Below are 13,652 nucleotides of genomic sequence, written 5' to 3' on the forward strand. Positions count from 1 at the left end.
ATTTAGCCAGCAAAACATTCACAGTAAAAAAACTTTAACATTAACTGGTTGAAGAAATTACCTCTGATGGGAAAAGATATAAAATGTGTCAGAAAAATACTAGACACAGCTAGGCAATTCACAGAGACACCAGATGCAGGCATGACAGGGGCTTTCATCTGATTTACTCCCTGATGTTGCCTATTGTTCAGGAAAGATATTTAAGAAATTTTTAAATATAAGAGGTTTAAAGAATTCCTTAGCCCGATCCTCTCATTTTCTGGAGAATACTAAGTGAGGTTGACTGACCTACAGCCAGTTGGTAGAAATGCCAAAGCAGGTGTCATGGGAGGTGTATCCTGTGGCATGAGCCATTCTATTGCACCAAATGCTCTTTCAAGACAACTTGCTCTTTAAACTGATCTTAAAACTAAAACCAAACCTGTTGCCGTTGAGTTGATTCCGACTCATGATGACAGTGTCATACGGAGTAAAACTGCCCCATAGAGTTTCCAAGGAGCACCAGGTGGATTCAAAACTGCTGACCTTTTGGTTAGCAGATGTAGCTCTTAACCACCACACCACCAGGGTTTCCCCAACTGATATTAGTGGCCTTTAATGGCCTTATTTAAATGTAACAAAGCAGGTCATTTTCTCAAAAATGACTAAGCAATTTCTTACATAAACCATCTATGAGGTAAATATTTTGAACATGTCAATGAAAAAAAACTTCACAGAAAGGACAAAGTAGCTAACCAAACAGAAATACTTTATCCTTGAAATGTTATTGAACAAAAATGTACAATCTTTTGGAACTATTATGCCTTTTGAGAATAGCCAACTAAGCAAGCATACAGCTGTAGTTATTAAGCACATTCAACAGAATTATTTTAAGAGTCCTCAAAATTTCCCATGTAGTTTTTTAAAAAAAAAAACCTTATAATGTAACTTAAAAATAACAAGATGAGGCAAATTTTAGATATTAAGTTTTATGATACATATTTATTCAACAAATTTCATTGATTATGTAGGAAAACAAAAATAAGGCTAACTACTCAAATAACTACTTAGTTGGGAAGACTGGATCTCTATGATATATAATCAATTCCTAGAATTTTGTAATAATAAATAAGACAACAATCCAGATTATTACCTCTGTTAAAGTGAATATCTACTTTAACTCAAATCATTCTCTTGATTCTCAGATTATTGGGCCAATTAAAGGTATCACCTCACTGAACTTCTCAGAAATTAGAAATGGAGTTAAACCTGGGCTGCAAATCTAACAACCAAACCAATGTTTGAAAATTCCAGAGATCTGTACCATGGGAAGAAGCTCAAAGCTTGGAAAAGCTGTATAAACATTCCATATCTAAAGATAAACACTTGGGGATCTTTATGACATTCAGGTTTAGCTTTGTGTTGGCCATTCTACATTATGACTCATCTAGGGAAGGCAAAATATAAATGGAAAAGATCAAATATTCAAGATTAAGAGAACAATCGCTTTCATTTGGAAATAGGGAGTCTAAAATGTCTTACAAGTAAATGTAAAAAGTCAATCTATTTAAACATGACTAATATGGCTTTTTAAGTATAAAGCTTCTTCTATAAAATTCCAGTTCTACAACTCTTCAGACCACCATCATACATTCTATACAGCAGACAGAAAGACACACATATACTAAATTTCCTCCCTAACAAACTTAATTTTCTTTCAGCTTTTCACTTTGGAGGCAACTCTGATACACAAACAATTTGAGAGATCTAAATGTTTACATTGGAAACGCCAGTGCCATTGTGGTTAAGAACCACAGCTGCTAACCAAAAGGTCACCAGTTCAAATCAACCAGGCGCTCCTAGGAAACCCTACGGGGCAGTTTTACTCTGTCCCATAGGGTTGCTATGAGTCGGAATTGACTCAACGGCAACGGGTTTGGTTTTTGGTTTTCAAACGTTTATATGAACACGTTTCTCTTTAAGAAAAAAAAAATCAGCTTTCTGTCGATGCTGAACACAACTTCCCATATTTGCATCAGAACATGGTAGCAAAGGAAGTCTTTAGTAAAAATTAGTGGAGCCTTGGTGGCGCACTGGTTAAAGAGCTCAGCTGCTAACTGAAAGATTGATGCTTCAAAACCACCACTTTCACAGGGAAAAATGTGGCAATCTGCTTCCGTAAACATCACAGCCTTGGAAACCCCATGGGGCAGTTCTACACTGTCCTATAGGATTGCTATGATTAAGAATCGACTTGATGTCAACAGGTAACTGTACATTTGCATCCAAAACCAAATAGACCGTAAGACTTCCTACTCAACTCAGACAAACTCAAGTTGTTATAAAGTACCTGCATGCTTCAGGAAATGTCAGTAAGCTTAATTTGTTTTTCCCAATTTTTTCGGCCAGAAGACACAGGCTCTTTTCTCTGGAATGTGAACATTGTCTGCCATATGTAAATTCCAGAGTCTAATGAAGTGAGCTTGTACACATAAAAGGTCGCATTTGACAGTGAAGTCACAGGAAACTTTATTTTTTTTTAATTTTGAAATAATATTTTATTAGGACAAGAGCTACACATACTCACTATAGAAAAAAATCATAAAATAAGAATAATCATCATTTAATACTTTAGGTCTGTATATACAATTTCTGAGTGGTCCCTCCTTTTAGTCCCTCAAGTATTATATAATACATACATAACGTACTTTTTTTTTCATAATTGGAGTCTATTTTTTTCTCACTTACATCATGGAAATAGGTCTCATCTTTTTATGCAAATGTTTATTATTCCATGACATAGATCTAGCATAATTTATTTCACTAATCTCCTATTGATAGTCATTTAAATTATTCTAGGTTTTTTCCTCCTGTTAACAATATTGTAAACATCTTTATATGCATAATTTGTCATGTTTTCCCAATTATTGCCTTAGGTTTAATTTCTTTATATAGAATCAAAGCCATGATTATTTAAAATTTTAATACATATTTTAGGTTGCCCTCCAGAAAGGCACAATTTTACCTTCCCAATAACCGTTTCTGCTAGTGCCGTCAAGCACCTTGCAGCTTCTAACATGACTGTGAACATGTGGTCACTTCTCGGTGATTCTCAAGCACATTAAAAAGTGCAGAGCAGTCACTGAACAAGTTTATGATGGGTTAATACCTATATACTAATTAGCATTGTATGTATCTAAATCACAGCAAACTGTTCACTTTTTAATATTTCCTACTGAGTATGCTACATGCTTTTTAAAGTCCTAATGGGTATTGCGTATGACTCATTTTAGCTAAAGAATTACCTGTCCATGATTTTCCCCACTGTGAGAACCACAGGCATAGTTCCAAGCATTTAATCCCTCATTCCTGAATTTATTCAACAAATATCTGGTAAGTATCTCCAGGTGCCGGTTCTGCTCAGTGCTGGAGAAACTAAGGTGTTCTCAAGGCTCTTGCAATTTAGCACATAAGAAAATTATGTACATATAAAAAAACGTACATATATTGACCATTTATTTGACAAACACTCATCGCACTGTGCTGGTGCTGGGATACAACAGGGAGCACCAGAGGCAGAGTCCCTGGCCTCGTGGCACATTCCTTCTAGAACAATCTAGCAAGACCACCTCCAATAGATATGAGTCCTAGTATTGTGCCTGGGCAGTGAGGTTGAGAGATTTCATACATGAAGTGCCATCAGAGCTGGGCTTTGAACAGAAGCAAAAGCTCACACCGGCAAAGAAGAAGACAGCCCAGGCAGAAGGAACTGTATAAGACAAAAAATGGGGCTTAGGTTTTTGAGATGGAGGCTACAGCATGGCCAGGGAGGTGGGGTGGGGGGCAGATTTCAAAGAGCCTTGTGTACTGTGCTAAGGCACCTGAACTTTGTACTAGTTTCACATAAGGAAACTGAGGCACACAACGGTGATGTGACTTACCATGTTCCCAATTGGTTATTTTAAGAGCCTTGTCATGTCTGTCAGTAAATCCATTACTGACTATGAATAAATAAACCAAAAAGACAAACCCGTTGACAATGAGTCAATTTCAACTCATAGTGACCCTACACAGTAAATTTTAATTTCACAGGCCTTTGAATTTGTATTTCAAACTAAAAACCCCATCTTAGCTGACATTTATAGTCCACTTTATTCAAAGCCCTGATGACGTAGCAGTTAAGCATCGGGCTGCCAACCAGAAGATCAGCAGCTTGAATCTACCAGCCGCTCCCTGGAAACCCTATGGGGCAGTTATACTATGTCCTATAGGGTTGCTATGAGTCGCAATCAGCTCGATGGCAATAGGTTTGGGTTTTATTCAAAGAAGTATAACAAGTATTTATACTTCAAAACAGACTCTCAGAATTTTCATGTTTGGTTTTACACTGTTTATAGACAAATACATTATCCTTATTTAAAAAAAGAAGTTAAAACATTACAGATAAGGACAAATCCCCTTTTAGCCCCTACCCAGACCTCAATCCTGTACCTTCCCCCAAATTACCCCACTGTTTGCTATGTTTCGTTCTAGAACTTTGCCATTGTTTATTCATATATGTGTGTTTACTGAAAATAGAAAACCATAAAGTTCTTCCTTCATCTTAGATTTTAACCCTTATTGATTATCACCAACAGTGTGTGCACTTAAGATAAGCCTGGCCTTCCCTAAATATAATAGATACCATTAGAGCTAGCATAATTCCTGGCACACAGTAGGTACTCAAGAAATGCTTGCTAAAGAATGAGAGAAATAGTGCTTTTAAAGCTTAAGGTTCTAATTAGATAGGCGGACTTGGCCAAGTCAAATGTCAGCCAAATAGTGCTGATATCACCACCTGGATTAAAAAGTCCTGGGTCAATGACCGGATTGTCAACTCCATAGTTCTTGATTTTCAAATAAGATCGCTGAGAAATCATTTAGCCCTAGACTCTCGCTAGAATGCAGGTTAATAACTGCATTTCATTAACCATCTTGAAAAGAACAAAAACAACCTGCAACATCTTTATCTGGCAAACAGCCTAATATTTGAACTAGCACCAAGTCCTGGGGTGAGACCTAGTGCTGACTTGTTTCTGATGTGATAAAACGCTGCCGCCCGGCTCTGGGTGGGCTGGCCTTCATAAATCTGATTAGCAGCCTGGACAGCTGCAAGCCAGCAACCCTGATGAGATAAATGCTTTCTTTCCAGAAGAGCAGGCTTATTCTTTTAGAAGAACTGCAGTTGCAGAGTTAACTCATTTAGAAGGCCAAGGGCATTATGTTTGGGAGAGATGAGGCAACACTGCTGCTGTCTGAAAGAAAGGACAGCTTTTACTAGCACTTCCATCATCTCTGCAACGTGCTCCTATCAAGGATCCCGCTTCCCAGAGTAAAACACTGGGCTGGGAATTAGGATCCGCTCCCAGTATAAGCCATGAATAGCAGCAGTACATCTTAGTTTGCTAACTAAATCCAGTTCCCTGGCTCACTCTAGGTAATAATTAACAACCCAGCCCAATCTATTCTCTTACTGCAAACCTTGAGCCTCTGATACAAAGCTGTTACCTGAACCATAAACCAAAGCCAAACCCTTTGCCATCGAGCTGATAGAGACCCTATAGGACAGCAGGGTTTCCAAGGAGTGGCTGGTGGATTTGAACTGCTGACTTTTTGGTTAGCAGCTAAGCTCTTAACCACTACACCATCAGGTCTCCACCTGAACCTTAGTAGGTTCAAAATATAGATAAAATAAAAAAGCATTTTTTCATTCAACAAACGTTTCCTACCTATGTGCCAGGCATGTGACTAGGAACTCATCAGGAGACGTGGCGAGATCCTCAGAGGCAAACTGAGAGCAAACTTGACCTTTGAAATGGAGAGAGACAGAAGGAATCTGGATAAAAAGATAGTGTAAAGAAAGTTTTTAAAAATTAAAATATTGGAATAAAAAAGATTTTTTTCCTCCACTGGCTTTACTGAATTTCAGCATCCTTATGAAAATGGGGCAAGTAACCACCATCAGCTAAAACAAAATTTTCAAAATAGTCTTTAAAATGCATTTTTAGATGGATTGCTATAAGAGAAGGACTGGGTTTAATTACCAAGTGTTTCTAAAAATAAGCATCAGGCACTGAGTGTTAGCTGCCTACTCGATTTGAAATTGGAGTTTTTCCATGAGGAATCCCTGGGTGGTTCAAACAGTTCATGTGCTCAGCTGCTCACCAAAAGTTTGGAACTTCGAGTCTACCCAGAGGCACCTCAGAAGAAAGGCCTGATGATTTATATCTAAAAAATCAGCCACTGAAAACCCTGTGGAGCCCAGTTACCAACTACCAGCTGTTTTGATCAGGGCCCCAGTGGATGGATCCTTGCAGAATGGGAGAAAAATGTGGAACAGATCTCAAATTCTTAAAAGTCCAGACTTACCGGACTGGTTAAGTAGAGGACTCCCCGAGACTATCGCCCTGAGATACACTTTAAACCTTAAACCAAAATTATCCCTTGAGGTCAGCTTTTAAATAACTGATTGACTGATAAAATAAAGAATATCACCCATGAGTAATAATCTCCTTTAAAAAGTCATCTTCGGGAGGCCGAATGGTCAAAATTACTTAAAGCAAAGATGAGAAGGTAAAGGGCAGGAAAACTAGAGTACTAGAAATGGTAGAACCAGAACAGAATGAATGAAAATGATGACACATTGTAAAAAATGTAACCAATATCACGGAATATTGTGCAGAAATTGTCAAATGGGAACCAAATTTGCTGCATAAGCTTTCACCTTAAACACAATAAAATATAATTTAAAAAAGAAAAAAAAAAAAAAAACCCTATGAAGCACAGTTCTACTCTGACACACGAGGTCACCATGAGTTGGGTTAGACTGCAGGCCAACTGGTTTTTGGGTTTTTTTTTGTTTGGTTTGTTTGTTTTCAGTAAACATGGTGATTCTCTTACCAGTGAAGGCGAAGAAAATATAATATGTCAGAAAAATAAAGCTTGGGTACATAAGTTGTAGCCAAGTCTCATGGTGTTTAATTGACTATATTTAAATTAATCCTGCATGAATCTGATAAAATTTTCTTTAAAAGAGCTTTCCTAAGGCTCTCAGGCCCTACTTCGATGTTAATCTCTCTCCCACTCATTTTTGAAGTGCCAAGTTAGTAACCAGGTGCAAAAATCCATAAACAAAGAATAAATAGTGAACTGAAAAAAAAAAAAAAAAACTGCCCCATTTAGAGGTTTCTATGGCATTCCTGTCAAATATAGATCAGAATTTAGATGGGGGGAAAAAAAGGTTTGCAATGAAAGGGCATAAAACCAAAAAACCCGTTGGTGTCAATTCTGACTCATAGCGATCCTATAGGACAGAGTAGAACTGCCCCACAGAGTTTCCAAGGAGTGGCTGGTGGATTTGAACTGTCGACCTTTATGGCTAGCAGCCATAGCTGTTAACCACCATGCAACGCAGGGTCCCGTGGGCATAGATGGGTAGAAATAATGTGCCATCCTATCCCCTTCTGGATCAAAAGCATCATTTTGCCAACTTCTTGGGACCCCTGCAGTGGTTATGCAGCTGTGCAGAAAGCAAGGAAGGAACTTTGATGAGACCTTCTTACACCTACTTTAGTGACTATTTTAAAACATTCTAATAGAAATTTGTGACATCTCTTGTAAGATATTTAATACATGTTGTTGTTGCTGTGTGCCATCAAGTCGATTCCTACTCACAGGTACGCTACAGGACAGAGTAGAACTGCCCCACAGGGTCTCCTAGGCTGAAATCTCTACGGGAATAGATCACCAGGTCTTTTCAATAGATCACCATTTTTAGGACAGTGTTGATAAAGGACTTACCTGCATCAGGCAGGATAAGCTAGGTTATATCGCAGTTAAATAATAAAAATAAAAAACCTCACAAATCTCAGGCTAAAAACAACAAAAGTTTATATCTCCCTCATGCTACATATCCAGAAAAATTTACTGGGTAATATAATATATACTAGCTTCAGGCATAGCTGGATCAAGAAACTCAAGTGTTATCCTTGGGGATCTGCCCTTCTGTATCCCTCAGTTCTGTTTTCCTTTGTGTTGGCTCTAGTCTCAAGCAGCCTCCACCAGTTCCAGGCTGATCCATATAATTCGAAATCTAGACGAAGAGAGTTTCGCCTCCCAGTAATTCCCACAAAAATCTCAGAAGTCACCCTAACTGAAAAATTTGAGTTGCAAACCCATTCCTGAACCAATTCTACAATGAGGGAGATGGAAATGTACTGGTTAGCCTAGAGCTCATGGAAGGATTTAAAAAAAAAAAAAAGAGAGAGAGAGAGAGTTGCTACTGAGTGAATTCTGATTCATGGTGACCCCCTGTGTGTCAGAGAAGAATTGTGCTGCATAGCATTTTCAATGACTCATTTTTCGGAAGTAGATACCAGACCTTTTTTCCAAGGTTCCTCCGCGTGAACTCAAACCTCCAATCTTTGGGTTAGCACCACCCATGGCCTCTCATGGAGAGATTAGTTCCAATCCAATTATGTCGGCTGGAAATTGGAAAGGAAGTAGTTCCCTTCAGGAAAATCCAGGGGATGTTACCAGATCAAAGGAGAATGGATGTTAGGCAGGCCTAACAGTTTCTATTATATAGTCAAAGACTTAAAGTGCCGTGACTTCTTGCCCAATTCAGGCCCCGATAGTTTCCATATCACAGGGTATAACAGTAATGATACCTATGTGCTCCCTTAACTGTTAGAACAAAGGGTTATCCCACTTTATTTATTCACTCCACATGTAGATATTGAGTGCCTACAATATACTGGAAACTCAGCCACCCAATGCGATTACAATATCCAATAAGATATAGTCCCTGCCATCAAAGAGCTCCTGGGAAAGAAGGCACTTAACATATATAACTACAAATTATTGTGCTATATATTATAAAAGAAGTATGTACAAAGTGCTATGATGTAACATTTGTCCTGAATTTTACTAGTCATTGAACTCATTTTTCTAGATCAATTCCGAATCTCACAAAGAACACTTAAACCAAATTTTCAAAACAGCAAAAATGTACTATTTTTCATGAGAACAATGTTATGTAATAGGCAGGTTTGGGGTTCTAAAGATCAAAGACTAGAAAGTGACTTCTTTGTTGTTTCCCTGTCAATCAAGGATTTAAAATGAGACACATAAAGTGGCATTCTAAGGCTGTGTGGAAGTTAGGGTGACCTTGAAAGCATATCTTGTTTTTTTCAAACAAAAATAATGAATGCCTCAGGGAGATAACCGTCACACACAGTCTTTGCCAGGAACAGCCAACAATTCGCAATCCCAACTGTCATTCAAAATGTGGCAGAACTCTCCAGTAAAGACTGCCTTATGCTGAAGCAGCTAGTCCAGGTGAGCGCCAGTGAGGAACAGAGAGGGTCTTGTCATCAGCTGTAGGGAAGCCTAACCTATTGCCATCGAGTTGATTCTGACTCATAGCGACCCTGGTGCAGTGGTTAAATGTTCGGCTGCTAACCAAAAGGTCAGCAGTTTGAATCTATCCGCCACTCCTTGGAAACACTGTGGGGCAGTTCTACTCTGTCCTAGATGGTCGCTATGAGTCAGAGTGAAGCCAAGATAGATTTTTTTTAAAAAAGGAGCAGATTCGTTCATCCTAAATTTGTACCACTTCACCCTAAATTTCTTCAGAAATCAGAGGAAGTTGTATGGAATATAACAGAGAGGCAGACACTGTGAGTGAAATTTGGAATTATTCCTAAAATGAACTCAAGTCAGGTGGTGATATTTCTTTTTATCCTTGACCCAAAAGAAATTCATGTTAAGTAGAAAGTGCACATTTTAAGTTCATTTTAAAATCTAAGAATAAAAAACAGACTAGTCTTTATTTACCTTCATTCCTGAAACATTTATTGAGCACCTACCATGTGCCTCATGTAATGTTCAGCAATGTTTATACAAAAATGAATACTACACAATCCTTGTCCTTGTCTCGCTGTCTACTGGGGGAGATAAGGGCATAAACCAATAGTTACAGCATTATGTCATGTGTGCTGCAACAGGCTTCCGCAAGGTGCTGGAGGGCAGTAGGGTGTGGAAAGGGGGGAGGGAAAGCCTTCGCAGAGAAAGCCACGTTTAAGCAAATTCTTCAAAGACGCATGGTTGTTCACTAAATTGACAGGGTCACAGGTAGCCCTCCTAACACAAAGAAGATTGCAAAGGCATGAAGGTATAGAAAGTATGTTGTGTATCGGGAACTTCAGGAAGATCACACAGGGTGGGGGGTGGGGGAGCATTAAAGGCTGAGTGACATGATCAAGGCTATGCCTCTGGAAAATCCGCCTGATGGTATTATGGAGGATTAGATGGAGGCAGGAACACTAGCCAGAGAGTTCCTGCTGGCGTTCAGACCAGAAGTGAGGACAACTGAATTCAGGCAGGGCAATGAGGCTGGCACAATGGGGACATGCCAGCTAGTTGCTAGGAAAGTAGAAATGGCAGGACATTGTGATCCATTATAGGTGGGGCAGGGGGGTATGAAGGAGAAAGAAGTGTCCAGCATGATTCTTAGGCAGGCTCGGCTTTATAGGCTGGAGATTTGCTCAGTTGCACAGGGCCCCCCACTCAGAAGGGTCCCACACTTGGTTTAATGCTCTGTTGGCATTGTCTTGAAATTCTTAGTAATTTTTGAACAAGGAGCCCCATATTCTCATTTTGCTCCGGGCCCTGCAAATCATAGCACTGGTCCTGTTCCCAAGTTTCTGTCTTGAGTTAGTGGGTGGATCATGGTGCCAATAATTGAAATCAGAAACAGAAGGAGGAAGTTTTATTCTATGAGAGCTGGCTGGAAAGATGAGTTCAGTTTTGCACACATGAATTTCATGTGCCTGTGGTTCATCAAGGAGCCCTGGTGGCACAGTGGTTAAGAATTCAGCTGCTAACCAAAAGGTTGGCTGTTCGAATCCACTAGCACTCCTTGGAAGCCCTATTGGACAATTCTACTCTGTCCTATAGGATTGCTTTAAGTCATAATCAACTTGATGGCATCCTATTTGGTTTTTTTTGTGGGTCATCAAAGAAGAGATATTCGATTGGCTGTTAGAGAGTCAATGTAAAATCCAAGCAAGGTACAGGCTGGAGATACAGATGTAAGGGTCACCAAGGCCAAGGTGGTAGCAGAGACCCTGGGTATGGATGAAAGTATGCAGATGAAAACGGAGCTGGAGACAGAACCTTTGGGACACCAATGTTTACAGACAAGAGGACAACAGAAATGGAAAAGGAGAAACCAGTGTCCTGTGAAGAAATTCCGGGGGACTGTGTCCTGGAATCCAAGGAGAAAGGAATCTCAGGAAGGAAGGCGTGATCATCTGAACCACAGGTCACAAAGCGATCAAGTGAGACAACAATGTGAAAACGTCCATTGCATTTGGCAATTACAAGGTTGGTGGCAATGACACAGCAATGGTGAAGATGGACGCCACGCTGCGATGGGATGAAGAAGAGAATGGGAGAAAGCAGAGAACCTAAGTGCAGACTATCCTTTCAAGAACCTGAGGTATGAAGTCACAGGGAGCAAAAGAGTAATGTAGATGATATACAGGATAAAGGCAGGTTGTGTTACTCAAGGTGGGGGTGAAATTGAGGTTTGTATATTAGAGGGAGAAGCCAAGGAAGAGAGAGCACACAGAAGAGAGAGGCAGGAGTTCCTAGGTGAGACGAAGGCACATTTCCAGGACAGAAGTGATAAAGGTAGAAATGGAGATAGACAAAACCCTAGCCAGAGTGGTCAGAATGTGAGTGAACGTTATGCATACCCCCCTTACACATACACAAATTAAAAAACAAACAAAACCCCTCTAAGTTCTTCAGCAGCATTAGGCTTACCTACTCAGAGTGCGGTAGTCTGGAGAGTGACGGGCTTTAGGAAGGTGAATTTGCACACTGGGAGTGTCACTGACCAGGGGCTAGTATACCAAGGAGCATGGAGAGCTCAGCTGCAGTGAGAGCAGAAGCCAAGGTCAAGGAGGCAGAGCTGAAGATGCTTGCAATTTTTATGGATGAAAAGCCATAATATGCAACTTTGGCCGAGGGCACTAAAAGCTTGACAAGAAGAGATCTGCCTTTGAATATTTTTATTTTAATTAAGTTCTGAAGACCTTCCATTGCAATATTAGACACTCCCAACAGGGCAGGCTTTCTCAGTGCTCTCTGGGCTGCTTAGCCAGCACTCAGAATTCTGAATACCCTTTGAGGCAAAAATGTCAGGAGGCCGAAGCAGGGCATGTGCTGATTTGGTGAATAATTGATGCCTCACCAAGGCCTAAGGCTCCAGCCTCCCTCAGCCAAGTGGGTGTTACAAACTCGTAAAGCAGCATAATCTAGGATCTAATGATTAAACTTCCCCGGACTTTATTTCATTGCAGCTAAGTTAAAAACTGACCAACTAGCCTCTTAAACCCTTAGAAAACAAGCAAAATCTCCAGACTGGACAAACAAACTAACTATACTCCCCCGATTCCAGGCACATCTGCCCAGAGCAGGACTATAGAGCTCAAGCGTCAGCTCCATCCACTGCTAATCCGGCAGGACTGAGCCAATTCACAGAAAGGATGGTGAGGTCCCCACCAACCTTTTTTCCCTCTCCAACCACCAGGAGATTAGTGCGTTTGTATTTATCACTAATTTAACCACACAGGTCACACTCAGAACTGTTTGAGATCCATGAGAGGCCCTCTCCCCCACCTCACCATCTGTAGACTACAGAGTCCTTCTCTAGAATCGTCGACGTTGTGATTTATGGTGAGGGGCGGCTCATGAGATATCTTCAGCTGCGCGGCTGCGCCTACCCTGTCAAGGTGAGATGGGAAAAGGAAGAACAAAGATTAGTGTCACTCGAGACGTTAACTGAATTAAAGCCATCGTCTGGGTTCGAGTAAGAGGTAGACTTTTAAAAACTGGATTAGGTGGATAATTCGATGCTGTGATCTTTTCGGTGACAGGGACCAGGGGGAGGTCCTGAATAAATGTGTGCGCAAAGAATGCAGAAGGAATAGTACTTCCCTTCCTTCGTGTGAACACACTGTAGATGTCGCGCACTCTCACACTCTGTGACACCGAGGGGTTCACGTCTTTCGCAGGAGTAAGCCCGGCAGGTCAATCCTCTTTCGAAATGGTTAACCTGCCCTCCCGGTGCGCGCAGTGCAAGAGTTTCTAGCCTCGAGCACCTTTTCGTGACTCACATCTCACAAATGTAAATGCACGAGTCCGCGGTAGGTTCCCGAGCAGCCCCCCCCCGCCCCGCCTCGCTTCCCTATCTGAACACCTATCTCCGAGACCAGCCCCGCCACATCCTGCCTCCCGCGCTGGACAGCTCGACCCCTCCGCGCACCCCGGGGCGGCCCAGCAGCCCCTCACAGTGAACTGGAATAGCAAAGCCCCGCAGCGAGCACCCGCAGACGCGGCCTTAAAACAATAGAGGAATCCCCGGAGGGTTGGCCCGAGACCTCACCCCCTCCTGGCCAAGCTGTGGCCTCCCGCCGCCCGCCCCCTCAGCCCCTGCCCGCCGTGTGCGCATGAGCGGAGGCGCCTCCCTTGGTTCCTCCCTAGGCGAAACTTTCTAATTCCCTTCTTTGGGCTCGGGGCTGCCCGCAGCTGAGTGCGCGCTCGCACCGGGGGTGAGCAGAACA

The 13,652-nt window shown here is 41.2% G+C and overlaps 1 protein-coding gene across 1 annotated transcript in view; it reads left to right on the plus strand.

The window, feature by feature from the left end:
• Nucleotides 1–13,551: 13,551 nt before the first annotated feature.
• Nucleotides 13,552–13,652, plus strand: part of LAMB1 (laminin subunit beta 1) — an 83,172-nt gene continuing 83,071 nt past the window's right edge. Inside the window, exon 1 of the mRNA XM_003407211.4 lies at nucleotides 13,552–13,640. The gene's annotated coding sequence lies outside the window, so the exon portion shown is untranslated. The remainder of the gene's footprint in view (nucleotides 13,641–13,652) is intronic.

This window comes from Loxodonta africana, chromosome 8, assembly GCF_030014295.1.
Source record: "Loxodonta africana isolate mLoxAfr1 chromosome 8, mLoxAfr1.hap2, whole genome shotgun sequence".
NCBI classification, from domain to species: domain Eukaryota; kingdom Metazoa; phylum Chordata; class Mammalia; order Proboscidea; family Elephantidae; genus Loxodonta; species Loxodonta africana.